Below are 12,444 nucleotides of genomic sequence, written 5' to 3' on the forward strand. Positions count from 1 at the left end.
GACATTGGGCTACCATCACGGCCCTTACTTCTTTCATCTTGGATATACCCCCTGACTACAATGCTTTGTTTGTAGCCTATAATGCCTTAAAATTATTTACCATTCCGCTCTTGATCCCTTCTTCAATTATTTCCCCTAGCTTTATGATGTCGGAGAATTTGTGGTTCTCCAAAACCATCAACCTTTCATAGTATTGTAGATCCTGGGCCCGGACGAAGAACTTGTTCATCTGCTCTTCCTCAAATGTCGGCCTTACTTTCGCGGCTTCTGATCTCCATCGAGTAGCATACTCGCAGAAAGTCTCCGTTGGCTTCTTCTTGAGATTCTGTATGTAGAATACGTCTGGTGCATTCTCCGTATTAAACCTGAATCGATCCATGAATTCTGATGCCATGCTTACCCAACTAACCCACTTTTTGGGATTTTGACTGATGTACCAAGATAGGGCGTCCCCAGTGAGACTTCTCATCAACAGCTTCATGGGAATCCTCTCATCCTTTCAAACTCCTACGAGCTTGTCACAGTATGTCCTTAGACGCACCTTTGGGTCACCTGTTCCATGAAACATCTCTAACTTAGGAGGTTTGTAACCCTCCGGCAGTTCTACATCTGGCTGAATACACAGATCTTCATAATTCAAACCCTCAATGACTTTACCCCTTTCGACACCCTGGACTCGGCTTGTGAGCTTCTTAAGTTCCTCTTCCATATCCTTGATGAACAGGTCCTTCTCGGTGGATTCCGGTGTGTATAGAGTTTGTTGAGTGGGGTGAGGTAGGGTTTCTACATATATGGGGTTACTTTGGTAGATACTGGGGGTTTGGGTGTAGTGATGATCATTGGTTGAGTTCTGCATATCGGGGGTAGGTTGCGGTGTATTTTGAGTAGTATGGTAGGTAGTAGTTTGTGGATACTGAGTCGGAAGATGTTGGTGTTGAGGAGGAGTTGGCACTGGTGGAGGGTTAGGATTTTGAGGAGGTATGGCGTATTGATGAGGTGCGGGAGGGTTTTGTGGATGTTGGTTTGGTGTGTTTTGAGGAGATGCTGGGTTTTGGTCATTCTGTTGGTTAATATCTGGGACGTTTAAAGTGAGGGAGAGGTTTGCCAAGTTGCGGACCTGCTCTAGTTCCCCTTGCAATTCCAGTATTTTCTGCTCCAACTATAGAACCAAATCATTCTGTGCCAGAGTACTCCGACCATTTGAAGTTTCAACATTTTCTACATGCGCAGCGTTATATTTCCTGATACCACTCATGTTGTCCATCTTAGCCTTTCCCTTACTTTTAGGATCACTTGGAGGAGGAGGAGGTGGAGGGCCTCTAGATCTGGTATGATACGCTGATGATGCCAGTATGCAAGAACCAACCTTAGGGGATGGGAATAATCAAAACAAAGAAAAGTAAAAAGGTAAACAAGTCAGTAGGGGATTTTGGAAGGATATTTGCAGTATTTAAACATGTATTGCGGAATTATAAATTTGCGTCCTAATTTTAGGGACCTTATTGTGCCTGAGGTAGGCCTAGCGACACATAGATTTGGAGAAACTTGATGCCGATAACTGCCTCATTTCATTAATGTAATAAATAGATCAAACCTCTAAAATGACAATAATTAAAAGAGTTGCTAGTGGCATTTTCCTTATAACAATCACTTTCTAAAACGACTCTAGAAAATAAAATAAACAACAATTCTATTTTATTTTGTCCCGGAGGGACCCTCTCCAAGCTTGGCCTTCTTGGCCCCATCGATCAGATTCCCAAGGTCGCGCATGTCCAGTAGCAGATACGCCCTTGCTAGGTGTCCTCCTTAGTTGCCCTCTACATTCTGACAATCCACGATCCTTTTCCTCATCTTCCCTTCAAGTTCCATCAGACCCTGCTCTAAGTACTCCAACCTTTCTGTTGATGTTGTAGCAACCTCCCTCTATTCATTGATTGATTCCAGGTCTATTTTGTGTTGTTCCAAATGTCTGGCTTCAGACTCAAGGATTCTCTTGCGCAACCTCTTATATTTTACTTGTGATTCAGTAGCATCGTCTATGACCCTGTTTCCTCGATCGATCCCTGACTCGACTTCTCCTGGTATGTCATCACCCAACCATGATAGGTAGAAATACACATGACCGGCGTGGTACCGATCTGGTTCGATGGTATCCTTTTCCACAATAATCTTCAGATGCCACATGTGTTGGGCCTCACACTTAAATGGAATGGCACCACCCTGAAAGTCTGCTTTGCAGTGAACCATCTTAGAAACTCGCGATATGACTTGTTTTCTCCCAGCCTGTCTCATGACCCTGATAGAAGCATAAGGATAGATACCCCTCAACTCGATCATCACTAAGTGAGGAACATCCCTGGACCTGATGATGAACTCATTAGTAGGGAACCACTTGAACATCTAATGGACCTTGTCATCAGTCAAATTGCTAAAGAAGTATACCCAATCCATGGCGTTTTCCGGTTGTGCAAACCTGTCTGGGGTGAAAGTCATTCTTTTTAGATGGTGAAAGATTATGTGGTCATTCCATGGTCGCCGCAGAAATTCCTGACGGTACTGTCCTCTTTGAAGATGCTCCAATAACCATATTTGCAGTAACAAATTACAACCCTCAAAATGTCTGAATCCCTTCTTACAACGGTTCAAAGCTCGGTATATCTCTGCCACGATCATTGGGACAATAGTTCAAGTCTGTCCCTCAATCCCTTCCATTAAGGTCTTGGTAACCATAGCCAAACGAGTGTGAATCCTGTCTCCTTGAATTGGAAATACTATCATACCCAGAAAATAGACGATGAACACAAAAATCCGACGATGAGTCCAGCCCAGGGAAGTGATGGCAAACTCATCATGATAGATACGGTAGGATGTGTTGTGCCCATAATGCTCGTAGAGGAAGTCGAAAGGTATGTAGGACTTTTTCAGGCAGACTAACTCGTCATTCTTTCTAAGACCCATCATTTTCAGAAATCCCCTAAAAGTACGATTTTCCGGTACCAGCAGACCAGGGCTATGCTAGGGTAGCCCGGCAAAACCTCCTATTTCCTCAAGAAGGGAAGTCATCTCTATGTTACCAAAACGGAAAACAACCTTCTTTTCATCCCAGAACATAGTAGCGGCCTCGATCAGCACTACAAGAAAAATGGCTTTTAAGGACGAGAAAAATGGTCCCTAAAGGTCTGGTTCTGGTCCTTAAATGTCATTAATGACCGTAAATATCTAGTCGCTGCCCGCCGCTATAGGCTCCGCCGCTAAAGCTTAATAACGACGAGGTTACATTTCTGGTCCCTAAAATATTTTGTGATCAGTTAAATTCTGGTCCTTAAAGTGCTTTTGGGGAAGAGATTTTTAGTCCCTAAACATCGATAAATTTGTGCCTAAAAACTTTTAGCGACTAATTTTACTGGTCCATATATTTATACATGCTCTTTAATTGTCCTAATTTTAAAATATTATACAATTTTTAATACAGATAATGAAATGCATATAGCAAATTCTCCACAATTAATAGGCTACTTTCATATATATATAAACCATGATACATATGTCATAATATTGTTTACACAATCGCTTAGCGCAAAACACTAACATCCCTATAATACACTTTATTGACCAATAGTCCTAGCAAAATGATAGTCAACTCGTGAACATGTTATGTCTTCATAATTGCATCTCTTCAAAGTCTTCAAACCCTGTAAAACTTACAGAATAATTTGTCTTTAGAAGAACTATAAAGCTCGACTACAAAAATTGGTTACACAATTTTACCGTTAATACAATTCTAACAATGGCTTAACCACTCACCACAATAAAGTTCATATTCATCAAGTGTAAGTATATATACTTCAAAAATCAAACATCAACGTGCAAAGGGGCTGCAATAATACAACAATAATGATCAGGAATCTCACACACACACACACACAAACACACACACACACACACACACACACATATATATATATATATATATATATATATATATATAAGTGGCTTGTATATATAATTCTAGAGCAATAACTCATTTGAGTAATCAAAATCAATACGATAATCAAAACTAAACAGATTCTAATAGAGTTTGATATGAGAAATTACCACATTCTATTTGCAGAGAATACTTGAGATGAATGATACACAACGTTATTTGAGCTTTTCTTTAGTTTGGAGAAAACTCAACAGAACATTCATTCTTTTAGTATTGTATGGGAGTATATTTTATGTCTGCTTCATTCTTCCTATCCTTGGAATCTTCTCTAAGCCACTTTGTTCATAAATCCAGAATTCTTCTCCCAAGGCAAATGAACAACATAAAAGATAAAATAGCATAACATAAGCAACTAAATATACTTATATAAATATCACCTTCATCAGATGGTTTAACAACATCACTTATGCTCTTAAGCGTTTCAAATAGACAATAGGAAGCAACATTTCAACCAAATATTTGTACCTCAATCCTAGCCCAAAGCTCATAAGATGAATAATGATCCTATCATTGTAGTACCATCAAATGCCGCACTGAAAGAACTTAGTGATTTGTTAGCATCCATAATCTGAAGGTACATGACTTTTCGAACCCTATAAACAGGATACAAGGCATATAAGAAAAAAAATTATATTCAATAATGTTAGGTTGCTCACAAACGGTTACAGAATTGGCCGGAGAAGTGTTAAGGCATATATATAATTCTTAAGGGAAACTCTCCATAAATGTATTCTCATAATCTTTTTGTAGTTGTTTTAAGTGCTCCAAAATGCTGTAATAAAGAGTGATGTATCGACGTGCTACATCTTATTAGCACCATATAATACAGTATCATCCATCAGATGACTAGTTGTATTGTACATAATATACATAGAGTGTTAACAAGGATTATTCTCTTACTATATTTTGTATTAACCAGACATAGAATAAACTTCCGATCTAAGTCATCATTAAAGCTTAGAATCATTACCTAATCAATGTTAGAAGAGAAAACTCAGATAGGAAAGAACCTAAGTGTTGTTGTTTATACATGTCCAAAAATTCAAGAAAAGATTCTAATTAAGAGCCTTTATCAAAAATCATTTATACCTTATCATTCATGACAACCTTTCTTATTCTGGTTTCAGTACCAAGTTTCATAGCATCACCCAACCCACCACTCTAGAGGAGGGGTCCTAACTTTTTACAACCTTACTCATTATTTGTCTATCACAAATATAAAGATTTCTTCTATGGTTTCTTAAATAGATAAATGTGAATCATAAAAACATTTGGGTATCCCTTCACAAATCTAATACCATATCATCCTGCCTCTGTTTTCTTAAGATTCTTAGAGGCTTAACAACTACATTTAATGGTATACGCTATTCATTTTCCTAATGCTAAATAAATAGCCTCTTTCTCATTTGGCAGTTGAGAAATCGAGTTCATTTGAAGCGTACAAAAAAATAAAGCTATGTGAATATTATGTTTACTTCAAATGTGCAAGAAAACATATCTTTCAACATACAATTGAAGTTCTTAACATGAGTAGTATGACAAGACTTAATTTGAACTAGATTCGATACTTTTCGCCCTGATCCGGTAGATCCAGTAGGTGTTGCTCTATTCTTTCATCCTTTTAAGGTTTGTTTCTCTACACCCAGAGTGAAAACACCAACATTTAACATGAAATATAGCTTTACATAATGCTCCAAGGAATATATTCAATTATCCCCCAAAAAATTTAAAAAATAAAAATGCTTCAAGAAAAGGAGTAATCTAGCCGAACAAAATTGACAAATCTATGTAGACCAAACGAGAAATAAACTATAATTCTGAATACAAGATATAAAAAGCACTAAAAGCAAACGTACTAACCAATAAGAAAAGCTCTGCACCCATGAGAAGCCGTGAACAAAATAGTCAACTAACGACAGAAATCAGTGGTGGGTGAACTAAATCATCTCTTTGATTGAGGAAATCAGCAAGAAAATGGCACTGGAAAACCAGAAAAAGAAAGAAATCGCCACTTTGATAGCAAATGGCGATGGCCTAAGGTTTTGAAAAGGGTGACAAAAAAACTTGTGCTTTTATTTCTTTAATGTTATTCATTCAGAATATTGGCACCATTATTCCCGTTCAACTTAGAGAATTAATGACCGGCTTTTCATGGTTTTGACGACCAGATTAATTCCTATCGCTAACTAAACAAACAAAACCGACAATTAAGGACCAATAAAAAAACTCGTCCTTGTAAGTTACTTTCAGGGACCAGATTCTTAGCTGGTCGTTAAATGTTGGTCGCTAATAAGCTATTTTCTTGTGGTGCAGTACATTGTTTTGCTGAATGTCCAGCAAAGAAGATAAATTTTCAAGAATTATTTTCATATAGTTCTTGTCGCTTGGCGAGAGATTTTTCCACCAGTCTAGCAATAGAGGTGAGATACTTCGGACCATACCGAACCTGGGGACTTCGTGCCTCATTTCTGCAAAACAAATAAAGTTAGCCCTTTCCCCCTCCGGGTTTGATTACTTGCACATTAATGATTAGCGTATCGGCACGTTTTTTTCAAATAATGCACATATCATGATCGTGCCCGTTGGGGTTATGGAAATCCCGATAGACTTTGGACAAGGCTTTCCTTAGAGAGTTATTATGCGGACAAAATTCTAACCCATGCTAGGTTTGGACATGATGCATGCATAGTTAACATCAGAGTAGGGTTTTCTATAGAAGTCTAGACCGGTACCCTCAAGCGGACAACTTGAGAGGGAAAGGCACGGAACCGTCGACTGCACCACTGATCGACTAGTTTTACCGCAAATAAGCCTTTCCAAATTTAAAAAGGGTAATATAGGAAGAGTGCGGACACTCATCAAGTGCCGCTATGGTATTAATTGCGCACGAGTGGAATATGATGCAGAGCATGTAATTATGCAAACAATAAAACAACACCTTGTCAAGTATTTTGCATGATGAAAGCGATAAATGCGATATTTAATAAATGTAAAGACAGGAAAGAAAGAAAAACAAAGGAGGAGTAAGTTCGCATAATGGAAAAATTATAATAAAGCTGTAAAAGGTGTAGGGATTGGGAAAGACATAAATATTGAAGCCAGCAAACAAGGTTAAACGAAAAGTTGCATGTAAATTCATGTAAAAGGAAAAATAGGGAAGGGGGTGTACATGTAGCAAATAAACGGTGAATTTGAGCATAAAATAATAAAGACACGCTTATCTAGGGAGACTAATTCACATAGACCAAGTTCATTATGGTAAGAGCCTAAGGATATCCCCAGCAGAGTCGCCATGCTATCGCGCCCCTCTTTCTCGCGAAATCGGGTTTCGACATTGACAACTCTTTTAAAAAAAGGGAGGAAGGGTTATTAAAAGAGAGAGTCGCCACCTAACGGATTAAGGTGCGTTAGGGCACCTATCTGCAAATGACTCAGGTTTACTAGTTTGCATCACCAAAGACCGGGTAAGGGGTCAAATTACCTCGAGAAGAAGGTATTAGGCACTCCTCGAAGTCTACAATGGTGGGTCCCGGCCGAACTTAAATCATGTGAATTAGTCTAAGAGAAGAGAAACATAAAGAAAGAATTATTCTAATAGGAGTGGGGGTCCTAAGTTTTTTAGCCTAAAGGATCACCCCGTGCAACATAAATAATACATCATAACTCCCCCAAGACGGGGGTGTTACTCATATTATTCAGCGGGCACAGACTATCATCTCATATTACCCGATTACTATCTTTAATTTATTTACCTAAAGCGCTCTAATCAATTCTAAATCGTATACTATGCATGTACTACCCGTCCCTTGCCTATGGCCCAGGAGGCATTTGGACTTCTATTTTCGGATGGTTCTAGACTTAACTTAGGTTGCTAAAAAATGATAAAATCTAGGCAACATACAAAACAAATTGGACTTTCATGTGAAAGAAAATAAGGGCTCAGGTTAGCCTCCACACTTGGGCAGCAAATGCACGCAAACAAATTAGGCGTTTTGACAGTTTCAACAATTGAAGTCGTTAGGTCCTATAGACATGATTTCTATATGATTCTGGATTTTAATCATGCGAGCAGTTATGCAAAGTAATTTCTAAGTGACTGTGCAGTTGTCTACTGATTATAAGTATAAGCGGTTGAAACCAATAAATATGTTATCTAGGTGATTCACGCAATAAATAACAATGGTAATCACATGAATATGTTCAAAATTGCTTAATCGAGTCCTATAGGCATGGTTTCTAGAATGGTAATTAGTACAGTGTTGAAAACTCTTAAAGAAACGAGCAAGGCGATAATTAAAGTGGATTCAGACTCTATAGGCATGATTTCTAGAATTAAAACTCATTTTATATCCTATAGGCATGATTTCTATAGTTAAAACTGATTTTAGATCCTATAGGCATGGCATCTAATTTGTAGATTAAACCGTAGGTAAACAGAATCTCATGCACACATTGAGATGTTAATCATTCAATATCCTATAAGCATGGTTTCTAACAGGTAAAAGCAGAACATATTTAAACCAAATAAAGAACCTATAGGCAGGATTTCTAATGCATATTTGAGCAAAGTAATGAACCTATAGGAAGGATTTCTACCCATTTCAATACAAATGTAAGATAAAATCCCTTTCCCAATTTCACTAATACTCCAAAATTTTGTTACAGACCAGAATGAATGGAATAAATTACAAAGTAGAATAACTATAGGGAGCCTACAGCAGGCCCAAAGATATACCCAGCCAAGCCAAGCCTTCATACTCATGGCTCATAACAGCCCAAAATTACATCTTTATGGACATAAGTCAGCCAAGAATTAAGTGATTCACCCAGTGGGCATAAAACAGAGTTGAGCATATAGAACCAAGACCCTAGTGTGTCAGAGTTCCCAAGGGTTTCAAGAACCCAGGGCAGTGCTCACACTAGGGAGGTTAATAGAGATAATTCAGAGGAGAGAATAAGGACCAAGTCCTAGTGTATCAGAGTTCGCAAGGGTCTCAAATGAACCCTGAGCAGCGCTCACACTAGGGAGGTCAAAGGACAGAACCTACGTAGCCTTGGCTTTCAGCCGGCTAAGAATGGGATTCAAAGAGCTTAGGTGACAAGTGAAAGAAGGGACCAGAGTTGAGAAATAGGAATTGAGGGATTTAAACAGACACGACCAAATTGAGCAAACAAAGCAAACAGTTGAATAAATCACAGAACTTTAAAAAAAGCAAGCTGAATGTAAACTGAGAAATAGGTCCCACACTTAGCGCAGAAGTAGTCGTATGCTAAAAATAAGTTGAGAAAAGAACATGTTTGCAGGATTGACAAAGATTGTTGTACACAGGTGCAAAACAGGTTGAAACATGGTTGAATTATGCTAAGTACACAACCTTGTATTATTACCAAGAAAACAGGACAGCATTGTGATGAGTCAAATAATCATAGAAAGAGCAGGGCATTATGTTAGCACAGGGGTGAGATTACAATCACAAATTAAGACACATATGCAAAACTATTACTACAGAGTGGAAGGTAAAATCATGTCAAGTAGCAGATATAGGCATTCAAGCTTTGTCGTAGTGGTCTAATTAGCTAAAGATGATCCGATTATAACAAAGGTTTAGCCTAACATTGCAAAGTAACAATTCAAACATGATGAGACAATTATTCCAAATCACAAGTAAACACCAGAGGGGTATGGGGTCAAGTGATCATGTTAAGTGACACAATAGCAGAGAGGCAGATTATGACTAACAATGAAGGTCTTAACACAGGCTAACACAAATGTGAGGCATCCACTACAGGGATTCAGGACAAAGTAAGTAAACATATTCATGAGCATTCAGGAGTCAATTTACTAACTGAATAAATCTTAAGAAGGTTCAGATTAATCAGGCTAGGAGTAGATAACTTTAGAACTGGTAGCATTAAGAGCAGTTAAATTCTAAGGAGACTAAAAGCATATAAAGTTGACAGAACGATGCCTAAACATAACTCAGAAACATATTGAACCATGGATTCAGAAGTAAGAACACATACAAGTCAGAGACACATAAGGATGAAATTGCAAAAGTCAAGTGACTTACCAGTTAAGCAAAAATGCATAAAATAACAGAAGTCCAAAATATTCTAAATAGCAAGATCTCATAACTAAATGGGCTTGGCTTTCAGCCGGCCAAAATCAGAGTATAGAATGCAATATCAGAGTAAAGCTTTAGATCTAGTGAGGCTATAGTGAAAAAACGTGTCCTCTAAAAGAAATGGGGGAAGAGTTTATATAGTGTAGAAATCGAACACATAGACATGGAAAACAAATTATTCAGATGCAAACAAGATAGAAAGAAAATATTCCGAAATCAATTAGAAGCGATTTTAGAGCATAAATTAGAGATTCGGTAAATCAACAGGGAAACACACAAATAATACCTAAAATACCAAAATCGTTGAGAGTCATATTTAAGGAAAAGAATAAAGTAAAAAAAATAGGGAAAGATAAGGAAAAAAAGTAGTCAAACATAGAAAAGGAAAAATATCAAGTAAGAATCGGTAAGAAACAAAGGGGAATTCAAACCATAGTTGGCAGAAGTCAAAGATTGGCCGAAACTCGGCTAATCGGACCCATATAGCCATGGTTATGAAGTATATGGATGAGATACATGTCCAAATTCAAGTAGTCAAGAGGAAATAGTCAAAATCTGAGGTGTAGGACTTGTCATGTTTAGGAAAGTACTAAGAGGTAACATAGAACCGTAGGAGATGGTGGTATAATACACAAAAGGTAAGAAACTTATGGAAAAATCCATGATTGAGGCAGATTCTGAGAGATTTTTTTAGAGGCGGCGGGCTTGGAGGGAATGGGGTTAGGGTTTAGGGTTGAGTGATATAAGGAAATGAGGGAGTCGTTTGTGAGCCGTTGATCATTTTTGATCAACGGCTGCGATTTGAGAAGGGGTTGGGTCGAGTTTGGACTGGGTTGGGTCATTTAGGATTGGGTTGGGCTGGGGTTATTGGGCCAAGGTCTGGGTAGTGAGGTCCGAAATTAGGAGGAATTTAGGGCTGGATTTTAAATACCAAATTTTAATCAAATAAATAATTTATAAAAGTAATAAATAAATAAAAAAAAATATCATTTATGCATGAAAATGATTAAAAACAATTATTTAACATTATAAAAATATAAAAAGTTATTTTTATATAAATAATATAATTATATGTACATATGGGCTATTATTGCAAAATACGCAATTTAGTTCTAAAAAATGCAAATGTAATTATACGAAATGCATTGAAAATATTTAAAACCTCATATTGTTATAAATGATAAGTTTGGATGATTAAATCATCATAACAATAATTAGGTGGGTAATTATTGGATAATTAAGTCTTTAAAAATCATAGAAGATTATGAAAAATACTTGTGTATGCTTTTAAATTGAATGATGATGCATATGTACTATTTTGAAAGTGTATATATATATATATATATATATATATATATATATATATATATATATATATATATATATTTGGAAAAATATGAGGGAGATATTGGGTATCAACATATGTTGATACGACTCTTTCGCTGCGGGAAGACCAACAATCCCAACAGTGCCATTGCAAAAGTGATAGGCCTGAGACTCTCCCACGTTGGTTGGTCATATTGAAACTCCCCTGAATACCATTCGTAGCTTTCACGGTGCCCAGATCTATCGAATATCTGGTCGGGGCTCACCCATCCATCCTCGATACTTCTGAGACTTCTACTATTGGCAATGCCTAAGGCATCCAAGAACCGGTAACCAGGCATATCAACTGGCAATACTAGCTTTCTTTCGTTAAACGGCAGCTTCATGAAACTTGTGACTTCTTTCAATGTCGGTATTAACTCACAGTCAGCAAATTTGAACACCACTTTTGTTGGATCCCAAAATTCTATTAATAGGCGAGCGAGCACCCTGTCTGCTCGGATGTTCATCATTGCAATTAATGCGCCCAAGTGCGCCCGAACCTCATATTCGTGTTCCCGACGAATATTCTTCCGCCACTATTTTAACTTATGTGGTGTTCCCATCACCATGCTGATTTCAGGGATATTTTGGTTGATTTTCATTTTCTGAGGTGAGTAAAAGAAAGATATTTGGGTAAGTGTTTGCTTCGGATCTTTAAGTGTCTTGTCATGTTTGTTTGTCTTTCCACAGAAGTTATGTCGTTGGGTGCACGCTCCGTTGACATTACGGTGGCTTTCCTAATTGTGTGTCAGTGCCAAGAATCGACTCACCTAATTGGACTAAAGGCTGCGAGAAGTTATGTCAGTTGACCTGACAAAGACATTCTCATAAACTAGAGAGTTTTGAAAAGAAGGTTCGGAGGGGTGTAAAAGACAATCCCCGCGTGCCATTGTGTTTGATAGTGTACGGCCAAGACTCGATTGGAAGAATTGTGATGACAGTGTTTCAAGCAGTAATAGGCAAAGG

General features: G+C 37.7%; 1 long non-coding RNA gene across 2 annotated transcripts; it reads right to left on the reverse strand.

Moving 5' to 3' along the window:
- Positions 1–3,494: 3,494 nt before the first annotated feature.
- Positions 3,495–6,236, reverse strand: LOC104113021 (uncharacterized). 2 transcript variants are annotated; one of them, XR_004511314.2, is made up of 5 exons: positions 5,846–6,236; positions 4,451–4,578; positions 4,096–4,283; positions 3,805–3,875; positions 3,495–3,692 (listed from the first exon to the last, which is right to left on the reverse strand). It is a non-coding gene; the product is annotated as an uncharacterized lncRNA (long non-coding RNA). The 2 variants fall into 2 exon arrangements; XR_690139.4 differs by having other exon boundaries at positions 3,495–3,700.
- Between the last annotated feature and the right edge of the window lie 6,208 nt (positions 6,237–12,444).

This window comes from Nicotiana tomentosiformis, chromosome 2 (genome assembly GCF_000390325.3).
Source record: "Nicotiana tomentosiformis chromosome 2, ASM39032v3, whole genome shotgun sequence".
In the NCBI taxonomy this organism is placed as follows: domain Eukaryota; kingdom Viridiplantae; phylum Streptophyta; class Magnoliopsida; order Solanales; family Solanaceae; genus Nicotiana; species Nicotiana tomentosiformis.